Source organism: Panthera tigris, chromosome A2, assembly GCF_018350195.1.
Source record: "Panthera tigris isolate Pti1 chromosome A2, P.tigris_Pti1_mat1.1, whole genome shotgun sequence".
NCBI classification, from domain to species: domain Eukaryota; kingdom Metazoa; phylum Chordata; class Mammalia; order Carnivora; family Felidae; genus Panthera; species Panthera tigris.
In genome coordinates this window covers 98,989,303-99,004,343 of record NC_056661.1, presented here as the reverse complement: position 1 = coordinate 99,004,343, position 15,041 = coordinate 98,989,303, and the positions used below count along the sequence as shown (strand labels likewise).

Sequence of the window (15,041 nt, the reverse complement as noted above, 5' to 3'; positions counted from 1 at the left end):
TTCCAATCCATGAGCAGGGAATGTCTTTCCATTTCTTTAAATCTTCTTCAATTACCTTCATAAGCTTTCTATAGTTTTCAGCATACAGATCTTTTACATCTTTGGTTAGATTTATTCCTAGGTATTTTATGCTTCTTGGTGCAATTGTGAATGGGATCAGTTTCTTTATTTGTCTTTCTGTTGCTTCATTGTTAGTGTATAAGAATGCAACTGATTTCTGTACATTGATTTTGTATCCTGCAACTTTGCTGAATTCATGTATCAGTTCTAGCAGACTTTTGGTGGAGTCTATCGGATTTTCCATGTATAATATCATGTCATCTGCAAAAAGCGAAAGCTTGACTTCATCTTTGCCAATTTGGATGCCTTTGATTTCCTTTTGTTGTCTGATTGCTGATGCTAGCACTTCCAACACTATGGTAAACAACAGCGGTGAGAGTGGGCATCCTTGTCGTGTTCCTGATCTCAGGGAGAAAGCTCTCAGTTTTTCCCCATTGAGGATGATGTTAGCTGTGGGATTTTCATAAATGGCTTTTATGATATTTAAGTATGTTCCTTCTATCCCGACTTTCTCAAGGGTTTTTATTAAGAAAGGGTGCTGGATTTTGTCAAAGGCCTTTTCTGCATCGATTGACAGGATCATATGGTTCTTCTCTCTTTTTTTGTTAATGTGATGTATCACGTTGATTGATTTGCGAATGTTGAACCAGCTCTGCATCCCAGGAATGAATCCCACTTGATCATGGTGAATAATTCTTTTTATATGCTGTTGAATTCGATTTGCTAGTATCTTAGTGAGAATTTTTGTATCCATATTCATCAGGGATATTGGCCTGTAGTTCTCTTTTTTTACTGGGTCTCTGTCTGGTTTAGGAATCAAAGTAATACTGGCTTCATAGAATGAGTGTGGAAGTTTTCCTTCCCTTTCTATTTCTTGGAATAGCTTGAGAAGGATAGGTATTATCTCTGCTTTAAATGTCTGGTAGAATTCCCCTGGGAAGCCATCTGGTCCTGGACTCTTATTTGTTGGGAGATTTTTGATGACTGATTCAATTTCTTTGCTGGTTATGGGTCTGTTCAAGCTTTCTATTTCCTCCTGATTGAGTTTTGGAAGTGTGTAGGGGTTTAGGAATTTGTCCATTTCTTCCAGGTTGTCCAGTTTGTTGGCATATAATTTTTCATAGTATTCCCTGATAATTGTTTGTATCTCTGACGGATTGGTTGTAATCATTCCATTTTCATTCATGATTTTATCTATTTGGGTCATCTCCCTTTTCTTTTTGAGAAGCCTGGCTAGAGGTTTGTCAATTTTGTTTATTTTTTCAAAAAACCAACTCTTGGTTTCATTGATCTGCTCTACAGTTTTTTTTAGATTCTATATTGTTTATTTCTGCTCTGATCTTTATTATTTCTCTTCTTCTGCTGGATTTCGGCTGTCTTTGCTGCTCTGCTTCTATTTCCTTTAGGTGTGCTGTTAGATTTTGTATTTGGGATTTTTCTTGTTTCTTGAGATAGGCCTGGATTGCGATATATTTTCCTCTCAGGACTGCCTTCGCTGCATCCCAAAATGTTTGGATTGTTGCATTTTCATTTTCATTTGTTTCCATATATTTTTTAATTTCTTCTCTAATTGCCTGTTGACCCACTCATTCTTTAGTAGGGTGTTCTTTAACCTCCATGCTTTTGGAGGTTTTCCAGACTTTTTCCTGTGGTTGATTTCAAGCTTCATAGCATTGTGGTCTGAAAGTATGCATGGTATAATTTCAATTCTTGTAAACTTATGAAGGGCTGTTTTGTGACCCAGTATATGATCTATCTTGGAGAATGTTCCATGTGTACTCGAGAAGAAAGTATATTCTGTTGCTTTGGGATGCAGAGTTCTAAATATATCTGTCAAGTCCATCTGATCCAATGTATCATTCAGGGCCCTTGTTTCTTTATTGACCGTGTGTCTAGATGATCTATCCATTTCTGTAAGTGGGGCGTTAAAGTCCCCTGCAATGACCACATTCTTATCAATGAGGTTGCTTATGTTTATGAGTAATTGTTTTATATATTTGGGGGCTCCGGTATTCGGCACATAGACATTAATAATTGTTAGCTCTTCCTGATGGATAGACCCTGTAATTATTATATAATGCCCTTCTTCATCTCTTGTTGCAGCCTTTAATTTAAAGTCTAGTTTGTCTGATTTAAGTATGGCTACTCCAGCTTTCTTTTGGCTTCCAGTAGCATGATAAATAGTTCTCCATTCCCTCACTCTCAATCTAAAGGTGTCCTCAGATCTAAAATGAGTCTCTTGTAGACAGCAAATAGATGGGTCTTGTTTTTTTTATCCATTCTGATACCCTATGTCTTTTGGTTGGCGCATTTAATCCATTTACATTCAGTGTTATTATAGAAAGATACGGGTTTAGAGTCATTGTGATGTCCGTAGGTTTCATGCTTGTAGCGATGTCTCTGGTACTTTGTCTCACAGAATCCCCCTTAGGATCTCTTGTAGGGCTGGTTTAGTGGTGATGAATTCCTTCAGTTTTTGTTTGTTTGGGAAGACCTTTATCTCTCCTTCTATTCTGAATGACAGACTTGCTGGACAAAGGATTCTCGGCTGCATATTTTTTCTGTTCATCACATGAAGATTTCCTGCCATTTCTTTCTGGCCTGCCAAGTTTCAGTAGATAGGTATGCCACTAGTCTTATGGGTCTCCCTTTATATGTTAGGGTGTGTTTATCCTTAGCTGCTTTCAGAATTTTTTCTTTATCCTTGTATTTTGCCAGTTTCACTATGATATGTCGTGCAGAAGATCGATTCAAGTTATGTCTGAAGGGAGTTATCTGTGCCTCTTGGATTTCAATTCCTTTTTCCTTCCCCAGATCAGGGAAGTTCTCAGCTATGATTTGTTCAAGTACACCTTCAGCCCCTTTCTCTCTCTCTTCCTCTTCTGGAATTCCTATTATATGGATATTGTTCCATTTCATTGCATCACTTAGTTCTCTAATCCTCCCCTCACACTCCTGGATTTTTTTATCTCTCTTTTTCTCAGCTTCCTCTTTTTCCATGATTTTATCTTCTAATTCACCTATTCTCTCCTCTGCCTCTTCAATCCGAGCTGTGGTCGCCTCCATTCTATTTTGCACCTCATTTATAGCATATTTTAGCTTCTCATGACTATTTCTTAGTCCCTTGATGTCTGTAGCAATAGATTCTCTGCTGTCCTCTATACTTTTTTCAAGCCCAGCGATTGATTTTATACTGTTATTCTAAATTCTTGTCCTGTTATATTGCTTAAATTGTTTTTGATCAATTCGTTAGCTGTCCCTACTTCCTGGAGTTTCTTTTGAGGAGAATTCTTCCATTTCATCATTTTGGGTAGTCCCTGTGGTGGCTCCAAACTGCAGGGCACTTCCCCTGTGCTGTCCAGAGTAATTTGCATTGGTGGGTGGGGCTGCAGTCAGACCTGATGTTTGTCCCCAGCCCACCGTGGGGGCCATAGTCAGACTGGTGTGTACCTTGTTTTCCCCTCTCCCAGGGGCAGGACTCAGTGTGGAGTGGTGTGGCCCCTGTCTGGGCTACTTGCACACTGTCAGGCTTGTGGTGCTGCTTTGATGGGATCTGGCATATTAGTCAGGGTGGATCCACAAGGTGCACAGGGGCGGGAGAGGCAGGCTTAACTCGCTTTACCATTTGGGGTCCCTGTGTGAGGGGGCCTGCAGCACCGGGAGGGAGGCAGGCAGGCAGACCCGTCAGAGGGATGGATCCACAGAAGCACAGCGTTGGGTGTTTGCGCAGTGCAAGCAAGTTCGGTGACGAGAACTGGTTCCCTTTGGGATTTCGGCTGGGGGATGGGACAGGGAGATGGCACTGGCCAGTGTCTTTGTTCCCCGCCGAGCTGAGCTCTGTCTTCCAGGGCTCAACACCTTCCCTCCCGGTGTTCTCTCGCCCTCCCACTCTCCGAGCAGATTTGTTGATTTTTAATATCCAGATGTTAAGTCCTGCTGGCTATCAGAACTCATGCAGTCTGGCCCCTCCGCTTTTGCAAGCCAGACTCAGGAGCTCTGCCTTGCCGGGTGGGCTGCCCCTCCACCGTCCCGGCTCCCTGCCACCAGTCCGTATAGTGCGTACTGCCTCTCCACCCTTCCTACCCTCTTCCGTGGGCCTCTTGTCTATGCTGGGCTCCGGAGAGTCCATTCTGCTAGCCTTCTGGTGGTTTTCTGGGTTATTTAAGTACATGTGGGTGGAATCTAAGTGATCAGCAGGACACGGTGAGCCCAGCATCCTCCTCTGCCTCCATCTTCTTCCAGAATCCCTTCTAAGTTTTTCTATGAAACTAATTCAGGTTAAAGGAGCAACAGGAAGTATTATGGTGGCCAGTCTATCATCTCTTCAATTACTATCTTGCTAGTGATTATAAAAATCTCAGAGAAATAAATCCATAGGCTGTTTCTTCTAAGCTATAAAGAATAGTGTCTCTTATGGTTGCTATTGTTGCATAACAAATCACCCCAGTAGTCAATGGCTTAACACAACAGCAATCATATTATTATCTCAAAGTTTCTCTGTGTGGCAAATTTGGAATGGGCTCAGTTAGGGTCTGGATCTGGCTTGGGATCTTTTACATGGTTATGGACAATTAGTAGTTAAAATAGTGATCTGGAGCAACTCAGGGATGGCCAGGCATCTCTCCCTATCTCTCCCTCTATTTCTCTATTTTTCTATCTATCATATTCATACAAGTGTCAGGACTCCTCTAAGTGATCTCTCCTGGTGTGCTAGTTTGGGCTTCTTAACAGTATGGTAGCCTCAGGGCTGTCTGATGGTGTAAATGGTGGCTCAGGACTCAGTCTAAGTGCTCTAACAAGAAAGGTGGAAAATATAACATTTTCTTCCAACCTAGACTTGGTAGTCACTTAGACTCCTACCACATTTTCCTAGTTACAAGGTAAGAGAATAGATTCCATTTCTTAATATGGGAGTGGCAAGGTTTAGAAGATCTTGTGGTATTGGAAATATTGAGATAGCCATCTTTGGAAAACACTGCCACAATGTCTTTTACCCTGAAATGGTTATCTTTGCTAAATTGGTGATATTTTGAGTACAAATAAATGTACTCTTTGCTAATAGATGACTGAGAATGAATTGTTTTGGTAAAAAATAAAAATAATAAAAGAAATCTCATAGTGTCTTGACTCCTTGAGGCAAGGTATATTATTTGTTTTTTTATGTTATTTGTTTATTATTTGAGATACTTCATTTCATCGAAATTCCAGTAGTTTCCCACACCTCTACTTGATCTCTGTTATTTATTCAGACTCAGGCCTGCCAGAAAGTCTGGAATTATATCTTTAGTTGAAAGAGATTCACTTTTATGACAAAGATCCAGCAACAATAGGAATAACAAACTGAAGGCCATTTGGCTCAGTTAGGTGAGGAAAGAGGAGAAAACTGATGCCAACATTGAATTGACAGAGGGGATGGACTATTTTATGCCAGTCTGATCATCTCTCTTGGTGTCACTTTCTCCCTTTACAAAATAGAGCAAACCACTTCTGACTTGCCTTACCAAACAATGGTGAAGCTAAGCTAAGAAAAATATTTGTTAAACAATTTTCAAATACATGATTCTATCTGGATGTCAACTGGGAGATGTAATTACAATACCTAGATTGACTTGCCTACGATTCTGTGGCAGGGCTTTTGTCTTTGGAAGATGAGAGCATAGACCAATCATCCAGACATTTGATTTGAATGGTTTTTTCTCTAGTGGGGATAGATTGCCTCTAAGCCATCATTTGGTCTTCCTCTCCAACAGTGGAATATACTTGCTTAGTGGCTGGAAAGGTAAGCTAAACTCCTACTAGGAGAAATAAAATGCACCAAATTTTCTGACACTTGTCTATTAACAGCAAACTTTAACCAAATGAGAAAAAGAAATTTGATAAAACCTTCTAGTCAAATGCTCAACTAAATCTGATATAAACTCTTGAGAATCTACAGTACATAGGCACTTGCATATTTGAAAGCAGAAGTGAAAATGTGAAAGTGTAAGCAAAAGTTTTAAGTCTGTAGGCATCAGTAGCTTATCCTAAAAGGATAATCCAAAAGGACAAAGATTGTTTTACTACTTGGGAGTCAGAGAAAACTCATGCTCTGTAAATGGATTTGGTGGTGCCCAGTGAAATGGCCGGCTCACTGATTTCATAGTACTACAGAAAATTTTAGTTGGGAGCCATTTCTTCAAGATCATTAGAGTTGAGAAACTGAAGCTCTTCTGAACATGATCTTTTGAGATAAACATCACTCCAAAATCCCAAATCTATGGGATACGTAAAGTATATTTATTGCGAGGCCTCAGAGGCAGGTTGTAGGTTGTGGTCAGATTCATGCTATAAAGATAGGAAAGGTATTTCTTCTTCGTGTTTAGGTGAAGATGACCATTTATCTTTGTCACTCTCACCTACCTTCCCATTCCCATTAAATAATTCCTTTTAAGATACTGGGAAGGAATCAAACTCCAACTGATCTTTAAAAAGCAGATTAGAAATACAGCAATTATTGCCTGGATAAAGAGATAAGAAATGTTTCTAACAATCAAGTCAATTTATTTACTTGCAAGAGGCTCACCTGTGTGACAAGCACAGCTTGGTGCTTTTGTAAAGTCCTCTAACTCTCTTCTAAAAGAAGCCGTATTTAAGCAATCATCCATTTATACCATTTATACTGGCAGATAACTGCACACCAAGCAACACTTTGTACTTCTCTGAGAAAATTTGAAAGAAACAGATTTTCCTAAAATGGGACTTCAGTGATATTTTGGGTTAAACACAGTGCTTCTATTGTTTCTGCAATTTAGAGTCTTTACTACCAGTGAGCAAAGACAATCAATGATTCCAGAGACTTTCACAAGGCAGATAATGCAGATGGTATTTCATACTCTTGCATGTGCCTCGTGAATAACTTCCACAGGGCTAATTAGTCAACTGTGTGTACTACACTGTTGAAAACTGGGCATATTAACAAGTAAGCTACCCACCGGAATAAATAATTGTTTCTTGGATTCAAGATGCATCGAATAATTCCTGACTGAAAGACTGAGTTGCTCTGGATAGAAAGTTGATATAAAATGTAGGACTCTGAAACCAAAAACCTGACTCTTACTTAACGATTGTTTACTGTGGTTTTTCAATGTAAGCTTTGTATACACAGATTAACTTTGTTTTCTAAGTGTTTTCAAAGACCCTGGAAAACTAAGAATTAAGTTCTCCCTATTCCTCAGAAACCAGCAAACTCTTCCCCAAGCTCAACACCTATTGTTTGAAAATCTACCACACAGTGGCCTTCATCATCTATGCCAACAGATGTGAAGATGCCCAGAGACCTTCAAATGTTTGAGCTACTGAGTCTCATGGGGGCACCAGGAAGGGGAGGGAAAATGGTTCCGGAATTCCAAAGGTCACTGCTGGATTGAAATAATGAAAATTGCCCACATGTTGAAAAAAACTCAGACGTGATTATTGGAAAATCTGGCAATCAGGCCAAGGAGCTAACTGTGCCTAAAATTTCATTTATATTCTTTAAAAAGAAAGAGAGAGAGAGAGAGAGAAAAGAAGGTGTGCCAGGGTGAGAGAGAAATAATTATTATGTTCTTCAGCCTTCGGGCTACCACAATTAACAAGTTCAAACATAAAATGGAAGAAATATTTACCTTTACCAAAGGGGATAAAGTATAAACTATCACCTACATGAGCACTCATTTCTGAAAACAAGTCTAAGAAATTATTTTAAGTGATTGAAGAAAGTGGGAGTTAGAGCAATTTATTTTTACAACAAAGGAAGACTATGATATGTATTTGAATTATCTTTCAAGGCACTTATTGTGTCTGATAACCATTTCCTTACAATTATTTTATTCTAAGGACAGCTTTTCTTTCTAAAATCTCTCTCCTTACTCTTCCCTCAAAGGTGCTAGGACTCTGTGGTGATGGTAACATGATTATATATGTAAAAAGATGCACTTTCTGCATAAAATAAACTAGGCAATTACATATCATGAATCCGCTTTGATCATTTTATTCTGGGTTATTTACTAGGTGACATAGAAGCATCATGGGGTAGTATGGAGGCTCAGTTATAGGTTGGCTCCAACTGCAAGATCTTGGGTAAGTTTTCCTGTATTTATTTTTTTACCTAGCAAGCAAACATAGGCACTGGAGAAGTGACAGGCTCTGCGTATGTGCTGTAGTGACACAGAGATGGACACATTACCCTCATGGAGCTTTTAGGTAATTTCACTTCAGTATGCTCTGTTCCAGAATAGAAGCCTGACCTGGGGGCTTCTAGGAGGGTCCAATAAATGAGTGCTGAAGGTGGAATGGGGTCAGGAGGGAAGGTCAAGGACAGTTCTTCAGAAGATGTTAAGACTGAGACCAGAAGCTTAAGAAGGAGTTAGCTAGTGGAAGAGCAAGGAGGCACTGTGGAAAGAAAGCTCTGGACAAAGACAACAAGCATAGGTGAAGACCTAAAGGCACTTGATCTGCAAATACTGTCTGGATGGCGTTTTAACTCGATGTATGTGTTTTAAGAAGAAACATGCAAAGTTTTGTCTTAGAACTTTGTCTAGAATCTTTGGAGACAAATGGCAGAGATGATAAACTTATAGCTAGTATCTGTTGTAGTGATCCATGATTCTAATTCAGCTTTCCTCTTTTTAGTCCAAAGCCTACTGGAAAAGTACACAGGTGAAAGCCTAAGGCTTTGCTTAGAGTGACAAGTGGGAACTTTTCAGATTACACCAGCACCCCTGAAGCTATGAGGATGCACAAACAGGCTTCCCCAATGTCTGATGCATCTTCCAAAATAAACACATATTTTAGAGTGATGGTTCTAAAATTTTAATTTGCATAAAAATTACCCAGGGTTTTTGTTAGAATGCAGATTCTGATTCAGCATTTCTGGGCAGGCCTGAGATTCTCTATTTAATGCTCCCAGTATGGTCCCTGTGATTCGAGGACCTCACTTTAAATACTAAGGTCTTAAAACACTTAAGGAAGGCCCAATTTGGGGAGATCAATATCCTTAAAGTTTCAGTATTTTGAATCATTTACTTTAAAAATACATTCTCTTATTCTCTTTCCCTCTCTGTCTCTGTCTCTCTTTCTCTCTCATATACACACACAAGCACACACATGTACATACTTTAAGTTCATCCTGTTGACTATATATGTAAATGTGTAACAATTGACCAACTAATAGAGAATGTAACAACTATTCTTGTTATTCTTATCAATGCTATAAATGGGTTAAACAATATCTTGTCCATGATCACCCTTTTTAATGTTTGTACACATTTATTTTTGTTATGTTCTAGTGTAATATTGAAATGTCAGAGCAGAACACTTAAATACATGTTACCTCCAAAATCTAAGAAAATCCAGCTAGTGTTGGACCTGTCTCTTCATGAGGGGCGGATCAAGGTGCATCAGTATGTTTTTCTTTTTTTTTTTAAGTTTATTTATTTCTGAGAGAGAGAGAAAGCACAAATTTGGGGGGTGGGGACAGAGAGAGAGAGGGAGAGAGAGAATCCCAAGGAGGCTCTGTGCTGTTAGCACAGAGCCCGACATGGGGGCTGATCTCAGAAACTGTGAGATCATGACCTGAACTGAAATCAAAAGTCAGATGCTTAACCAACTAAGCCACCCAGGCTCCCCTCAGTGTGTTTTTTCTTTAGAAGAAATATCCCAAAATGATCCAGGGCAGTGGACTCATAGAAACCTCCCCAAGGGGCAGGACCTTGAACTTTCATAGATTTACTTCCCTCTCTCTGGCACACATGTCTCATTAAGGCATTTCAGGGCTTGCTTTTTCCCACTCATAAGATCCAATTAGTATAATTTTTGTTTAGATCCAATTTAGTATAATTTATCATCAGATAAAGAGCTGGAGTGATGTTCTGTGGGATACCAGTTCAAATAAGATCCCTGAAAGAATGATTTAGAGTTATCTATGGATTTTAAGCTATTAACCTTGCCTGTATTTGTCCAAATATCCCATCCAATCATCAGAGCCCTACTCCGTCCCAACTAGTCTCTCATCTTAGCAAATGAGACCCGGTGACCTGGTTTATGGAAATTAAATATCAATTTCAACACTTAAAATCAAGCCTTGGCCTCATTGTGGGCCATGTCTGCCCTGCAGCTCCATGAAAGAAGGAAATAAGGCACCACAGAGGCTTTCTGGTTCTCCAGTGCCTTGGGTTGGAAATTCAAGACTTCATGCTTATCTTCTTTACTTACACTATCCAGAGCAGTCATAAGTAGTCATTCCACCTCATCATCTCAGTAATCACTACTGTCACCTTAGCAAGTATGTGCTGTAGCCACTTTGTCTGCCTTGATCTCTCCCTTCATTCAATACCACCACTGGTGATAATCTGAGTGACCATGATGCCACTGTAGGCCATGGATTACCAGTGTTTTCTATACCTCTGGCCTTTTATGCACTCTTCAGATAGGAGCAACTCAATCTCAGAATCCCATTTTGAGGATCCATTTGTCATGTCCCATACCTGGTACCAATTACTGCCTCAGTCAGAGTCCCAGCAGTAAGCACGGCATACTAATAGGGTCTAACAATAATTTAAAACAAGACTAATCCACTTGTCATCAGAGATGACCATGAATCTGTGCTGGCTGGAAAGAGCCTATATTTTCTTTTTTAACTATATAGTATTATCTTGCACAGGTAATTTTTATAAACCATCTAAAATTCACCTTTTATATCATACAGATTTTTGTCCATAGAATAAGCCAGTTTGCCATCAACCTTCCTAAAAATCCGTTACTTCTCTACTGCTTTGTGATGCCACCTTTATCATATATCAAATCCCCACATATGCAGATGTCTGTTTTTAGGCTCTGTATTTTATTCCATTGGCCTATTTTTCTGTTGCATTTATTATTCTGGTTGTGTAGTGTGCCTGAATATCTGGTAGGTGATTCATCCATGTACATGTCAGTTCAGTTTATTAAGTCCTTTAAACAACACACCATGCTAAATTACCAATTGATGCTTTTAAATTGCCACCTAGAGAAGGTGAATCTGGTTATCCTCAGGACTTCTGTCTTGCTAAGCAAGGTGTACAAGTCAAAGATAAGTTGAATTACTCATTTGTCACACGTGATTTTCCTTCTTTACCCTTTTCCACATGGTGCTCCATCTCCCCTCTCAATAAATATTGGTATGGGCTGAATTATTTCCCATCTCCACCGAATTCATATGTTGAAGTCCTAACCCTCAGTACCCGAGAATGTGGTATATCTGGAGATAGGGACTTTAAAAAGGTAATTAAGTTAAAATGATGTCATTAAGGGGGGTTTTAATTAAGTATTACTGGTGTCCTTATAAGAAGAGTAACTTTAAACACAGAAATGTATAGAAGGAAGAAATGTGAAGAAACAGGGAGAAGTTGGCTATCTATGAAACAAGGAAAAGAGCCCCAAAAGAAACCTACCCTGCTGACAACTTAATCTTGGATTTCTAGTCTCTAGAACTGTGAGAAAATAAATTTCTGTTTTTTTAATTCACCCAGTCTGTGGTACTTTGTTATGGCAGCCCTGACAAACTAATGTTATTAGATATTGAAAGAATATTGATTTAAAGGAGTGTAACCAACATTAGCCTAATGTGCTTGCCCTGTCTAATCTATGGCTCCAGTTTTGGCCTTTTTCCCCTATATTTTTCATCATTTTTTCCCTGTATTTTTGCCATTCCTCCATCTCTACCTGGCACCTGTAACTCAAATGTTCCAAATCTAGGTCATGGTATTATTCTTCAATTGTGCTAATCTCTGGTGGTATCTCTCTTACAGAGAGAGCTAGAAGTCACCCTAGACTTCTGCTTCCACCCTTCTGTGCATCCTTTTGAATCCACCTCAAGAGTTAGTTTATCCTGATTATTTTAATCTTGGAAATGTTTCTTGCCCCCTGACCCCTTCCTATCCCAATTAACATTGTGCTGAGTCAGGCCTTCATTATTTTTTGCCTGGACTTTGCTGAAGATATACAGTTGGTCTCTCTAACTCCATTCTCTCCATTTCTCAATGGAGATATTCCAATATGTTCTAAACATGTCTGATCATATGACTTAGCCCTTTCATAATTCCATTATTTAAATGAAAAAGTTCTAATTCCTTAGCCAGACATTCAAGACCTTTTATAATATTGATAATTTGCCAGTTCAACTTATTACCACATCTCCCTCTTGCCAAGTACCTTCTATTTCTGCCACACCAATCTATTTATACTTCCTTCAATACAAAACACATTCTCACAGCTTCCTGTTTTTGGTTGTGTCAGCCTCTGCCTTCAATACCTTTCACCCCCTGTGTTATTTTAAGACTCCACACATCTTTTGAGGCCCACATAAATTGGTATTTTCTTCAGGAAACTGTCCTTAGTATTCCCAGTTGTGATTGACAGTTTCATGCTTCATATTCCCAGCTGTACTTTTTGAATCCCATTTCTTTCATATTTATCACATTTTATTTTATTTTGGTATCCTTGGCCTTCTCCAGGAGGTGGAAAGCTCTGTGGAGTCAGGGACAATGTTTTGTCCATTTTTTCTATACCCACCCAATATACAGCATAGAGCTTTATATATTATAGGTGATCTATAAATATTTGAGTGAATAAAGACAGTTTGCCAGATATCAATTTCATAAGAGTTTTGAATTTGGAAGCATGTCACCATTTAGTTAATTTCAATCCATTTATTTTGTGGGAAATATGGTTTACTCATTCACAGACACAAAATATTAAAAGGCTCATTTCTTTTTTGGCTATAAAGTAGCTCTTAGAAAATATTATGAAAAATAAAGTGGAAATTAATCAGCGAAGAGAAAATTAAATTTTCCTTAAAAATTTCCTCAGAATTAAAATTGAGAGAAACCATTCAAAAGGCAAAAATGTAATTGCATTTGCCAATATATAAGGTATTTTTAGTAATATTTTATGGTGATTGCCAATCTTCTTAGGGCTGAGACACAGACTGTGGAAGGAGTAGGACCACTTTTTCTGAATCTAGAGGAAGAGCTATTTGGAATTGAAAGTGGCCTTACAATTTGAGAGACTCTATAGCAAAACATATAGTATTTGAGAAGTGGCCAACATTAAATAGAACCAAACCTTTCATTATCTTTACCCTCTTCTCCAATTATTTTTGAAAGCAAGTCTGCTATAAGTACCATTTACTGCTCAGACAGGATGCTGTGGAGTCATGGTCTAACCCATTAAACACTTCCAAGTTGTGGGATCCTTATGCCTTTGATTTTGTTGTTGTATTTTTATTTCTTGTTTTGTTTTGTTTGTTTCTGTTCCCACCTCATAACGTAGAGTCCAATTAGGGTTGGCGAAAACAGATGCTGTTTAATTTAACAATCTTATATGACTATAGTGTTTGCTTTTTAAGGATTCCCCAATGATGCCTATAGAGCCCTGGATCTTTGGAATCCCAGATTTGAAGAAAGCTTACTTTATAAGTTAACTCAGCTTTATGGAGGAAACATATTATTTATTTTGCTCTGACAGCATGAGGTCTGAGTACCTCCACTCCCTAGTAGTTGATAAGGCAACTCTTCACTAGATTTATCAAATATCAACAAAGACAATCTCTTTTAGTAGTGGTTAAAGGAAGTCTAACCAGAAAATTTCATAGGAAAAAGTAAAATATTTGACATCATCTACTTACTCAGATATAATGCTCTCCACAGATGCAGATTCCATTTTTCTACCCAATTTTATATTAACTGTAGAATAAATAAGAAAATCTTGTTGATGGGAGAAAATCCAAATAAAGCTATAATCTCACATGATCATCATAACAGCCCTATGGGGTAGATATTGGGTAAAAACCATATGAAACTGCTATTTGTGTAAATTAAAAAATGATTGACATTAGCAATTTAATGTGGTTTAAACTTTGTTATTAATATCTCCATTTTACAGATGAAAAGTCTGATGTTTAGAGGTCAAATAATGTACTGAAAATCACACAGCTGTTAAGTCACAAAGCCAGACCCAGAACCTAGAAAACTAGGTATGTCTGCCTCCAAAGCCTTGTTCTTCTCCTCCAGGCTGTACTGCCAGGTAAGGAATGCAATTAGGCTAAGTGAGAAAGGTGCATACCTCACCCTGTGGCCTCTCATTGACACAGCAGAGAGATGGGTAGCATTTCTTTGTTGTAGTTATATTTATGACTCATAAAGACAGATCTAGACTTGTGCAAGTATATACATTCTAGTTTCCTCCCGTATGAGCTTTAACTGTGTTAAATAAACAATGGTGTTACAGCTCTTGATCCATGGGGATGAAATTGCTTAAGATACGGATGGCAATGGTTTTGAAATATGTAATGTTTTAAGTCACCAAGCCTGTGACTGGCTGAAAGGTTCTCACACTGCCTTTGCGCTGTCTCATATGTTTTCCCTCTTACAGTATAAAGCACAGCTTCCCTTTTCCCTTTGAGACTCCTTCTCAGTCAGCCTAAATAAATGATTACTGACCTTTAGGACAATGGTATAAGGCTGGAAATGGTGGTGGCCCAACTACAGACAAAAAATATTGCTGCCTAGATAGAGCAGCTCAATGAAAAAAAGTTATTATATGCACATACTCCTGCTTTGAGTAAGGCCCACTGTATACTTCATTTCAGTAGTTTTAGTTTCCTTTTTGAAGCGTTGCTTTTTAATTCTTTTCTCTTTTAGTTTGGCAGCCTTGTAGCTACAGTCAATTCTCTCCACTCTTGCCCCAGGCCTATTAGAATAAGGGCAATCGATTTATGCATCAAAAGTCTGATAGTATATAGAAGGTCATTCATTGAGAACTAAGGAGCCTTTAAATAGTGGTGGTCATGCAAATTAGTGTGATTGCTGGCCCAGGTCCTGAAACAAATTAAGCTGAACTGAATAGAAACCAAACTATGAGAAACTTTGATTTTAAATAAGGTTTGAAAGTATACATTTTCATCCTGGTACCAGATTTTTTTTTTC

The 15,041-nt window shown here is 38.5% G+C and overlaps 1 long non-coding RNA gene across 2 annotated transcripts in view; it reads right to left on the bottom strand.

Moving 5' to 3' along the window:
* The window catches only part of LOC122236441, a 109,685-nt gene extending 95,884 nt beyond the window's left edge, over positions 1-13,801 (bottom strand). For both annotated transcript variants that reach the window (XR_006214497.1, XR_006214496.1), the window contains exon 1: positions 13,742-13,801. This is a non-coding gene — a long non-coding RNA (uncharacterized LOC122236441). The remainder of the gene's footprint in view (positions 1-13,741) is intronic.
* Between the last annotated feature and the right edge of the window lie 1,240 nt (positions 13,802-15,041).